Source organism: Triticum dicoccoides, chromosome 3A, assembly GCF_002162155.2.
Source record: "Triticum dicoccoides isolate Atlit2015 ecotype Zavitan chromosome 3A, WEW_v2.0, whole genome shotgun sequence".
NCBI lineage: Eukaryota > Viridiplantae > Streptophyta > Magnoliopsida > Poales > Poaceae > Triticum > Triticum dicoccoides.
Window position 1 is genome coordinate 749,066,055 of NC_041384.1, and position 11,332 is coordinate 749,077,386.

The window sequence follows — 11,332 nt, forward strand, 5'->3', positions numbered from 1 at the left end:
CTCCCCCGCCCTGTCGCCGGACGCGTCGCTCCCCCGCCCCGTCGCCGACCCTCCCCCCAGGGGCGGACCCAGACTGGAAATTACCCGGTGTCCACATAGAAGAACACATCAAAAAACCAATGACCCACACACTAAATCAATGGATTATCCTAAGCAAGTGTAGATTGGACCCGGTGCCAGTGACACCGGCTAGCTGTACGTAGTTACGCCCCTGCCTCCCCCGGCCTAACTGTGGGTCAGGCCGGCCGCCGCCGGCGCCAAGCCCCCGAGAGACGCCACGACCTCCACCGAGCAGGAGCAGCAGCTCGCCTCCTCGTTGCGCGGCGCCTATGAGGAGCCGTCGCCATCACCATCGGTGTCCTCGACGGAGGCGCAAGATCCCGCGGCGCTGCGCGTGGGGATCATCGGGTTCGGCAACTTCGGGCAGTTCATCGCCAGGGGCATCCAGCGGCAGGGCCACGCCGTGCTGGCCACCTCCAGATCCGACTACTCCGACTACTGCTCCACCCACAGGATTCGCTTCTTCAGGTGACCAGCCATGCCAACCCACGAACCTATCTTTCTTCGATTCCGGTCGGGATGCAGCTGCAAGGGGATCGATCGATCATGCTGTGAAATGCTGACAACAACAGAAGCTTGGAGGCGCTGTGCGAGGAGCAGCCGGACGTGCTGGTGGTTTGCAGCTCCATCCTCTCCACGGAGTCCATCGTCCGTGCCATCCCCCTCGCCAAGCTCCGCCCCGACACCATCGTCGCCGACGTGCTCTCCGTCAAGCAGTTCCCCCGCAACCTCCTCCTCGAGGCACTTACATCAGCTACAAATCTTCAACCCAAACTGTACTTACCATTGATGATCACACCAGTACCAATACCACTATTTCTTCTCGTGCAACTTGCACGGGCTAGCTATTTTTCCTAAACAACAACAAAAAATCATTCAGATGGTTTAGACTGTAAGTAAATGGCAACAATGTTCAGTGTGAATATCAACAAAGTATAGTTAAACCTGAATGAGGCACCCTTTCATTTTTTTCATGTTGACCAAGTTATTTTTAGATTCTCTATTTTGACATTTGTTGAAAATAAGGTGAGATCCCCCTTTTAATTTATTGAAAGGAAAGTGAATGGCCTCTGATGGATTAGTACCCCATTGTAGATAACAAAGGAGTATAGGTCAAAACATCCTTGAAGGAGCCAGCGAAGGTGAGTAGTGGCCATAACATGGCAAAAATGTGCCCTAGTTGGACTGAATACAAACAATCAATGGCCTATAAGACCCTATGATCTCTCAGCTCACCATGTATGCAAAAGGAAAATTAATCCATTAGGTTCATGACATTTCAGCTCATATTTTTTCTTATAAGAGGGATTATACAGTTTAATACCCTATGACTCCCAGCTCAGCATGTATGCAAAAAGAAAATTAATCCATAAGTTTCATGCCATTTCTGCTCATATAGTTTTTGATATAAGAGAGATTCTGGAGTTTAGTAGAACACGGCGTGCACAATTATGTGTTTCCTGTTTTTTAGTACTATTTATTTTGATTTTACAGTACATGAGGGAGCATTTAAACTCTTGTGCAAAAACTCCATGCTCGAAAGAAATAACCTATATTGCCTCCATCTGCTAACTTCTGACTGTTCTGATTTAAAATTTATACCAACTCATGTAGCAAAAAAATATAAAAAACCCCGTCACAGAACATAGTTCATGTCAATATCAACAACAATATATGAAATCCAGAGGTACATACAAATTATGATCCTTCGCAGCTATTGTTATTGTTCTGTAACAAACCAAGAATCGATTGAGCTGAATAATCAACAGATTTTATTGCTGCATGCAGAGCGGTGCATAAGCACACTTGATGATTGCACCCTGTTATTGTTGACTGAACTTTGTTCTCTCTCTCAAATAATGTTATCACGAAGATTATTTCATTATGAATCTATGTCCTCTTCCTATAGCTTGCGTACCTGACTCCCTGGGATAATATAGCACCTTGCAACATGTGTGATAGTTCAATGATTACTTCATCTTTATAGGCCCAACTTAATGTCAAATCCATCAAAGAATGCAGCATATGCCCTGATCTCTTTCCTTTTTTATCTCCTAGGGTACTATCGCATCTGAGTAAATATGCATAACTAAACAACATGTTCACAGGCAGATTACAGACTCACCAGAATACTTCCCTCCAAAACAATTCAGCTATATGAATCAAACAATATGATTTGTTTTTGTCTTGTCATACATATACCAATTGGTTACCCATATCCATGCAAATGTCTCTTAATGTGAATGGAAATTTAACACACTTTTGATTCGAAAATTGAAACAGAGCAAGGCTGAGCACTCGTGAATTAGTTAGAATGCTTCACAAATCCTGTAAGTTGGTGAACTAAATTACGACTACTACTAATGCATGAATAGCAGCAGATGGTAGACCTTTTTGGGAAAATATATTTGATGCATCTTTATAAAAAGTTGAAATGTCTTGGATAGAAGTTCATCCCAGCAGCTGGGTAGAAGTCAACACATACAAAGCAATCTGAAAGAAAAACCTGCATGTGAACTCATCTAGGTTTCAGTACTGAATATGTCCCAAACTCCCAATAACAGTCAAGAAGGCGGCGTTGAACTGGTTGGTGAAAAATCATTGTACCTGGCACCTTGGGTGAGTTTGCATGTAAGTTCACACACATGCAAGAATGGTGTTTATACTTTCCAAGATTTCATGATCAAGCTTGATACCACCTGACACGGAAGTATATAAAAATATGATTTCAGCAAGGTACAATCAATATTACGCAAGAGACATGCCATGCATACATATATATATATATATATATATATATATATATATATATATATATATATATAATTTATTTTCTTAAGGCAATAAAATTAAAATACCCTTTATACGTATACCTTTTGAGTTGAAGCCTAGTATCATTGTCCTAATAAGTTAGAAGCTTATGCTAATTTAGCATGAGGATAGACTGAATTTTCAGTTTACACACGTGATGCTGAAGCAGCCAAACCAACATGTTCAACCTAGTGTTAAAACATACAGTGGAATCACGTGGAGGATCTTCCGCATCTTTTCCCTATATAAGAAGTCAACTACAGTATGGCGCATTCAGTAAAGTATTTGAAAATAAGTGACATGCACATCGTCAACTACATGGATATACATTATAGCAATCTCACTACAAGAAAAACTTTGTAAGCTGTGTATGTTTCATACACGGCAAAAGCTGTTTCAAACTCGGCGAACTGTACGCCAAGTGTTACACTCGGTGTATAGCACACAACTTACAACTGGTCGGCTTAGTTGATTGATAGACTAAAACCCGCATTAAAGAAAATGACTGCACGTACGTCACCATCGTCATAGTTATCGTGATCAATCTCCTAGAAAAGTTGGCAAATTGAGCAGAAGAAAAGTTGGCAAACTGAGACTAAAACCCGCTTTGTTTCGTTTGTTGGTGCTAACTAGAGTAGATGACAACATTAGCATGCACAAGCCTCATGCCTCTGCTTCGCCATGAGTGTACATGAAAGAAAAAAAGCAGCTCTTATAATTTGCAAAAAATAAACAAGAATGGAGTGGCTGCGTAGCATGTTTTGGTGTTGCGGCCAGGCGAACACTCTGGTACGTGGGCACCTGCTAATTAATTCCGTCATTAGCCCTCGTGAATGGTGCGGATGATGGTGGACACCCCACGAACATGTCCACTTGCATCTTGACTTCCTCTGCACCCATCATCGTGACTTCTGACATGGTTTCATCTACAGGATGAAATTAGATGCTACTCCTTGCGTTTCAAAATAGTTGACAGTCGAGGGTAGAAAGAACTCACAGACATGATCTATATTGACAACTTTAGTTTGGACAGAGATGAAGTAATCAATTTTGTACATGGATGGCATTCAAATATGTCGGTTGCCAAACTGAATCAAGAATGACACAACACATAAAAATTGTAAACTATGGCAAGCAGTTTGTAATATCTGCTTATTTGGATGAACAAACCGGTGTGTCCACGACACACAGACACGACACCCCCGACACCCGACACCTCTTCGGCCTCCTGTTGACCGAAAAGGTGCTCTTCGGCCTTCCAGAGGCCGACGGGGTCATATATTTGTGAATTATGAGTTTCATTTGAACGGTCATTAGTTACTAGTCTTCACATTTGAGTTGCATCATGCTAACGATACATTGGAAATAATCTTTGGTGCAGCGTCACTCCCGACAAGCATCGACCGATCCTTCGCCGTCTGCCACTGGCGCGACCGGTCCTACACCTACACCTACACCTACACCTCCGTGATGACGGTAAGTTTCCCAAATGTTTTGCTTAATAGAGTTTTGTTGTGATGCCATGTTGTATCTACACATATCGTGCATAACGTGTGTATGTTTGAAATGTATTGTATGTGTGGGATTCGACACCTAGTCGTCTGCCTTTGGTAGCCTTCCATACATGGAAATGCCTCCTAGTGCTTCCACTGAGCCATGGTAGTTCCCTACTGCTCTGGAACACATGGATTGACCGGCATGAGTCCTTCTTTGCTCCTGTGTCTGTCCCTACGGGGAAATGTCACGCGGTGTATCACCGAAGTCCTTGTAGCTTGCTACGACTTGGTTGCACTCGCTGATGACCGACACGTGCATTGCTGGGTCATGTATGCCTGTCCCTGTATGTTTGTGCCACCTTGGTTCTATGACTAGTCATGTCGGCCCGGGTTCTCTGCCATATGGATACTAGCGACATAATCATATACTTAGCATTTTTTCCTCCAAAATGACTCAATATGCTTAGCTAGCTCAAAAATGACATAATAAGCTTAATTAGCTCCAAAATGACATATTTAACCTAGGATAGCTCTAAAATGACCTATACTTAGCATTTTTCCTCCAAAATGACTTAATATGCTTAGCTAGCTTAAAAATGACATATTTAACCTAGGATAGCTCTAAAATGACCTATACTTAGCATCTTTTCCTCCAAAATGACTTAATATGCTTAGCTAGCTCTAAAATGATATAATATGCTTAAGAAATTACATATTTTAGGTCCTAAATGACTTCATATGCTTAACTAGCTCCAAAATGACATAATAACCTTACTTAGCTCCAAAATGACCTATATATTTAATCTAGGCTAGCTCTAAAATGACCTATACTTAGCATTTTTTCCTCCAAAATGACTCAATATGCTTAGCTAGCTCAAAAATTACATAATAAGCTTAATTAGCTCCAAAATGACCTATTTAACCTAGGATAGCTCTAAAATGACCTATACTTAGCATTTTTTCTTCAAAATAACTTAATATGCTTAGCTAGCTTCAAAATGACCTATTTAACCTAGGATAGCTCTAAAATGACCTATACTTAGCATATTTTCCTCCAAAATGACTTAATATGCTTAGCTAACTCCAAAATGACATATTATGCTTAAGAAATGACATATTTTAGCTCCTAAATGACTTCACATGCTTAGCTAGCTCCAAAATGACATAATAACCTTACTTAGCTCTATAATGACCTTAGCATGGTTTACACCAAATGACTTAGTATGCTTAGCTAGCTCAAAAATGACATAATAACCATACTTAGCTCCAAAATGACCTATTTTACAGATATAAGTTGCATCATAATAATCTTCACATTTTAGTTGCATCATAATAATCTTCTTCTTCTAGTCTTCTTCTTCTAATTTTCTTCTTTCCCATTTTACAGATTTGCTTAAGATCACGGAAGCTTGGGTTGATGGAGTGCTTGTATTTAGTTTTTGTTTTGACCTTGTGAAACTTGCTACCTATGGATGAAACTGTGTAATATTGATGAAACTATGTATATGTACGGGTGAAATTGCTACTATTGGTAACATGTATTAGATATATGTGTTCATGACTATTGGTAATATGTGTTCAATATGCTATATTGGTCATATAAATATATTTGTGTTTGATTTTCTGTGAAAATGAATTGATATAAGAAAAAACCAAAATTAAATGGGGCAATATAGTCACTTTGCCATCTGCTGGCAGATGGCAAAGAGCTTTGCCATCAGCTGGCAGATGGCAAAGAGGCCACGTGTCATCTACATGTAAAATTTGGGCTGGCCTATTTGGGCTCTTTGCCATCTGCCAGCAGATGGCAAAGCTCTTTGCCATGTGCTGGCAGACGGCAAAGCATGCAGCCTTTGCCATCCGCTGGCGCATGGCAAAGAGCCTGCATACTTTGCCATCTGCTGGCTGACGGCAAAGAGCCTGCAGCCTTTGCCATCTGCTGGCTGACGGCAAAGTATGCCGTTAGCCTTCTAATGGGGCTAACCCCGTTAAGAGGCTTTGCCATCTGCCAGTTGATGGCAAAGCCACAGGCTCTTTGCCATCAGCCAGCAGACGGCAAAGAAGCCTTTGCCGGCAGGGTTTCAGACAAACTGTTTGCCATCTGCTGGCAGATGGCAAAGCCTTTGCCATCCGCCGACCATGCCTTTGCCATCTGCCATGGCAGATGGCAAAGTGCCAGATTCCAGTAGTGTATCTATCTATCTATACCTTCTTCTATACTAATTAGGGACTCCTTAGAAATTACCATGATAATCAGTAATTAGGAGCCGTTAATCTGGTGAGATCAAATTATTACGGCGCAGGTTAACCCATCCCTTTGTAATAAAAGAAAAAAACTTTTATATCCCTCTTTGGAAAATGTTTTCACGTGCTGCCTAAAGAAACTCCACAACAGGCACGTCTTCTCCACCTTAGGTTTTAGGTACCGTAATCTATCCAATATATAAGCGCAATCCTCATGTCATGGCTGCCTCATGTGTTCCTTCATTAATCCTTCGCCTCTCCTATCTCCTCCATGATGGGCCTTCCCAAGTGCTTCTCCCGTCCTTCACTGTCTATAATCGCCCCCCAACGATTATGTCTCTTAGTACAGCCGTCATCTCCATGTGCCTCGGTCTTCGTGTCTCATTAAATCCTCCTCTGATCGATCATGGTGTTAGAGCCTCCGATGTCTTCTGTTCCTCATACCATGCGCAGATGTGGAAGATCAATCAAGTCAAGCAAGGATGTGAAGGAAAAAGAAGTTAAAAGCTACCACCGCGGGCATTGTGGCCAACTGTCGGTGTCAAAACCAGCGGATCTCGGGTAGGGGGTCCCGAACTGTGCATCTAAGGCGGATGGTAACAGGAGGAAGGGGGACATGATGTTTACCCAGGTTCGGGCCCTCTCTATGGAGGTAATACCCTACTTCCTGCTTGATTGATCTTGATGATATGAGTAGTACAAGAGTTGATCTACCACGAGATCGTGGAGGCTAAACCCTAGAAGCTAGCCTATGGTATGATTGTTGTTGTCCTATGAACTAAACCCTCTGGTTTATATAGACACCAGAGGGGGCTAGGGTTACACAGAGTCAGTTACAATGGGAGGAGATCTACATATCCGTATCGCCAAGCTTGCCTTCCACGCCAAGGAGAGTCCCATCCGGACAGGAGACGAAGTCTTCAATCTTGTATCTTCATAGTCCAATAGTCCGGCCAAAGGGTATAGTCCGGCTGTCCGGATACCCCCTAATCCAGGACTCCCTCAGTAGCCCCTGAACCAGGCTTCAATGACGATGAGTCCGGCGCGCGGATTGTCTTCGACATTGCAAGGCGGGTTCCTCTTCCGAATACTCCATAAAAGATTTTGAACACAAGGATAGTGTCCGGCTCTGTAAAACAAGTTCCACATACCACCGTAGAGAGAATAATATTTCCGATCTGCTGACATATTTGATATCATGACATCACGCCATGGCCCGGTTATTATCAAACCGTTTTTCTCGACCAGCCTTGGCGCATATCGCGAGGCGGTTTCCTTGGCACGTCCTGTCGAAGCAGAGATCATGTCCCCTTATCACAGGATTCTCATCAATACGGGCGTGGGTAACCCAACCGCGCCATCAATCGCGGCGCTTGGGGAATAAGCGAGTTAACCAGGCTAGTGGGGGCGTATAGTTTCATCCGCCCTTATAAAGGGATAAGAGTTCGCCTTTTTCACCCACGCCTTCTTCCTCTTTGCCTATCCATTCTCGCGCACTCGAGCTCCAACGCCCAAGTTCGCACCTTTCTCCTCACACCGCCCCAATCATGTCCGGAGCGGGAGGAAAGTGGATGAGACCCTCCATTACGGAGGAGAATATCAAGAAGCTGCGGGGAGCCAGATACTTGGACGCGGACATCGTGCACCGGCTGCCAAACGCGGGGCATATCGTCCCTACTCCAGAGCCCCATGAGAGGGTAGTTTTCCTTACCCACTTCATCCGCGGACTGGGATTTCCCCTCCACCCATTCATCCACGGCCTCATGTTCTACTACAGGCTGGACTTTCATGATCTGGCCCCGAACTTTATCCTCAACATCTCGGCGTTTATCGTCGTGTGCGAGGCCTTCCTCCGCATCCGGCCCCACTTTGCCTGTGGCTGAAGACCTTCAATGTCAAGCCGAAGGTTGTAGGCGGCCAGCAAGCGGAATGCGGAGGCGCCATGGTGGGCAAAATGCCCAATGTCACATGGCTCGAGGGCTCCTATGTGGAGACCATAAAGGGGTGGCAATCTGGGTGGTTCTACATCACCGAGCCGCGCGACCCCAAATGGGTGGCGGCCCCCGAGTTCCGATCCGGAATCCCTATGCGGCTCACCTCCTGGAAAGAGAAGGGCCTGCCCTGGGGTAACCCGGTAGAGCTGACCAGACTCCATACCTGCATCAAGAACATGATGAACAGGAAAATCAAGCTTGTTAACGTGGTCCAGGTCATGCTCTTCCGCCGGATCCTCCCGTGTCAAAACGGGCGTTCAATCTATGGGAGTTCGACCCGGCCCGGCACCAGACTCTGCGCGAGCTCTTTGACACGACGCACAAGGATGTCTGGAAGGTGCTGTTCAAGGGCGCCGAGGTTCCCCCTTCCCTAACCGAGGACCATGGACTTAGCACGAAGCGCCTCGCAAAACCGGTAAGTTCTTTATAGGGTATTTATTCTCCCTAGTTTAATCATGTGCGGGATCTCAGCTACCCCTGCCTTTAACAGGACTGGGTGGAGGCGGCAGAGCAGATTGACTGCGCAGCTCCTTTGCCTGAAGATCCAGCGGACGCTCTCCTAACGAAGATGTTGACTCCGGCACCTTATGAGGTGCCGGAGAAGAGGCCAAGAAGAAGGCCAAGGGGACCCGAAAGAGTTCCCGGCGTCAGGTGGTATCGGACTCATCGCTTGATGACTCCGAGATGCACTCCTCTCATGAAAGCGAGGAGGAGGAAGATGAAGGTTCTCCCCCTGCAGCCGGGGGAGACAAGAAAAGGAAAGCCGCCCCAACCAGGGGGGCTGAAGGGTCCAAGAAGGGGAGAACTCTCCTTCCGGACTGCTCCACGACGGCCGCCGACAGCGGCGACGAGTGGCGGCTTAGGGACAAGCCCTTGGCAAAGTCGTAAGTATCCGAATATCATAACAATTATTGGTCTGCTTTATTGAGCTGCTTCTCCTCATGCTGAACACGATTATGCAGTCCGCCCAGAGCCCGAATCGATGTATCTTCATCAGGTGAATCTTTGGGCTCGTCGGACATGAAGAGCGATTCACTTCCGACCGCTTCTACCCCCCGCCCTATGGACAACGCTGAAGTGTTATCCGCGAGAGCACCGAGCCGAGGGGAGGTGGTCCTAGAGGAGCCTTGTAACACTCCAAAATTTTTGATTTGGTTTTATCAAATTCTTTATTTGATTTGAGGGAGGTTATTTAAAATTTTTCTAAAAGACTCTCCTTTTCATTTTTTTTTCTTTTATGACAAGTATTTTTTTTGGGTTCATCCAAATCTTGATCTTTGGTCTTGAGGGTTTTTCATCTTGTGTTGGCTCAACACAAATAATGTTGGAAGGTTTTTTACAATTTCTTTTTATTAAAAAGAATTCCTAAATTTTGGATTTATTCTTCCCCATTCAAAAAGTATCCTCTTGCCATGACCTATGTAAAATATTTTCTTCCAAAACCCACCTCCCTACTTTGGATCAAGCCAAGCATCCAATTCCAGCAAGTTTCAACCTCTTCTAAATTTTATTTCTATTTATTTTAACCTCAAAATCATTTTCTGTCATTTATTTGGACTATGGTGGTTTACAAAGGAACTACCAAATTTCCTTTGAATCTTGATCCCAAATAAACTTCTCTGGCTAGTCCTTAGTACCCTCAACCTAGATCCATCAAGATCTGCTGGTCCACAGTTCAAAATTTTCAAAATTTGCCTGCTGCAAGTTTGGACTAGATTTGCCATTTTTGGTGAAATTCATTCTTTTTCTTTTCCTAAAAATCTGAGATAAATCAGGCAGCCTCTAGATGCATCAAGAGATCACCTCACCAATTTCCAGCTCAAGAAAATTTTTCCACGTGCCCAAATCATTTCGTCGAACAGTTGGTGTGCACTGTTTCTGTTCAAGTTCAGAAAATTCAGTGTTTCAGTTCAGACGACAGTGTCATTTCTTCAGAACCGCGGCGTCAATCTTGCCAGTGCACGCGCTGGCGCCTTGCTCCCTGCTCCTCCTTCTTATCCAGTGCACCGCACGATCGTTTGGACGGACGCAAGCGTCGGTGGCGACGTGTCTCGCCAATGCTGGCGTCTTCCGCGGTGGCAGAACCACCCGTGGCGGCCAACAGGGGCCAGCCCTGCAGAATGGCGCCGTCCAGCACCGCCCACACCACCAGGAGCCTCCGCGTGGCCGTCCTTTCCCCCTGTGCATGCTGCAGAGCCGTCGCCGTGGCCTGAGAGGCGCAGAGCGGGCTCTCTGCCGCCACCGAGCCCGTGAGGCCGTTCCGTCGAAACCACGGGAGCAGATCAAATCCAACCAAGGTTAGGCGTTGGACGGTGCCAGTGGACCAATCCGCAGCTGCCCAGTCACCTAAACCGCCTGTCCGACCACTGCCTCGCCGTAATCACTCGCCGGAGATATCCCGTTCTCGGCAACCGCCTCGGACTGGCTATAAAAGGAGGCCTCAAGCTCGTTCTCGTCCCAGCACCAGCCCTCCACCTCGCCAGTACTGCGCCCAGCCACTAGGAGGACCTCGAGGAGGCCTTCTTCCCCGACTCCGGCCGCCCCGATCCGCCTCGGGCTCCGGCAAGGTTCTCTCTGGTGAGGACACCCCCGCCTCCCAAACCTTGCCAGCAGCCTCCTAGTGCACCCACTCTTCTAACCCGAGCCCCAATTTGACATTTGCAACCCTCCTCGGTGAGATCCATCACCGCCCGAACCACCGTCCACCGGAGTGGAGGCCGCCGTCGA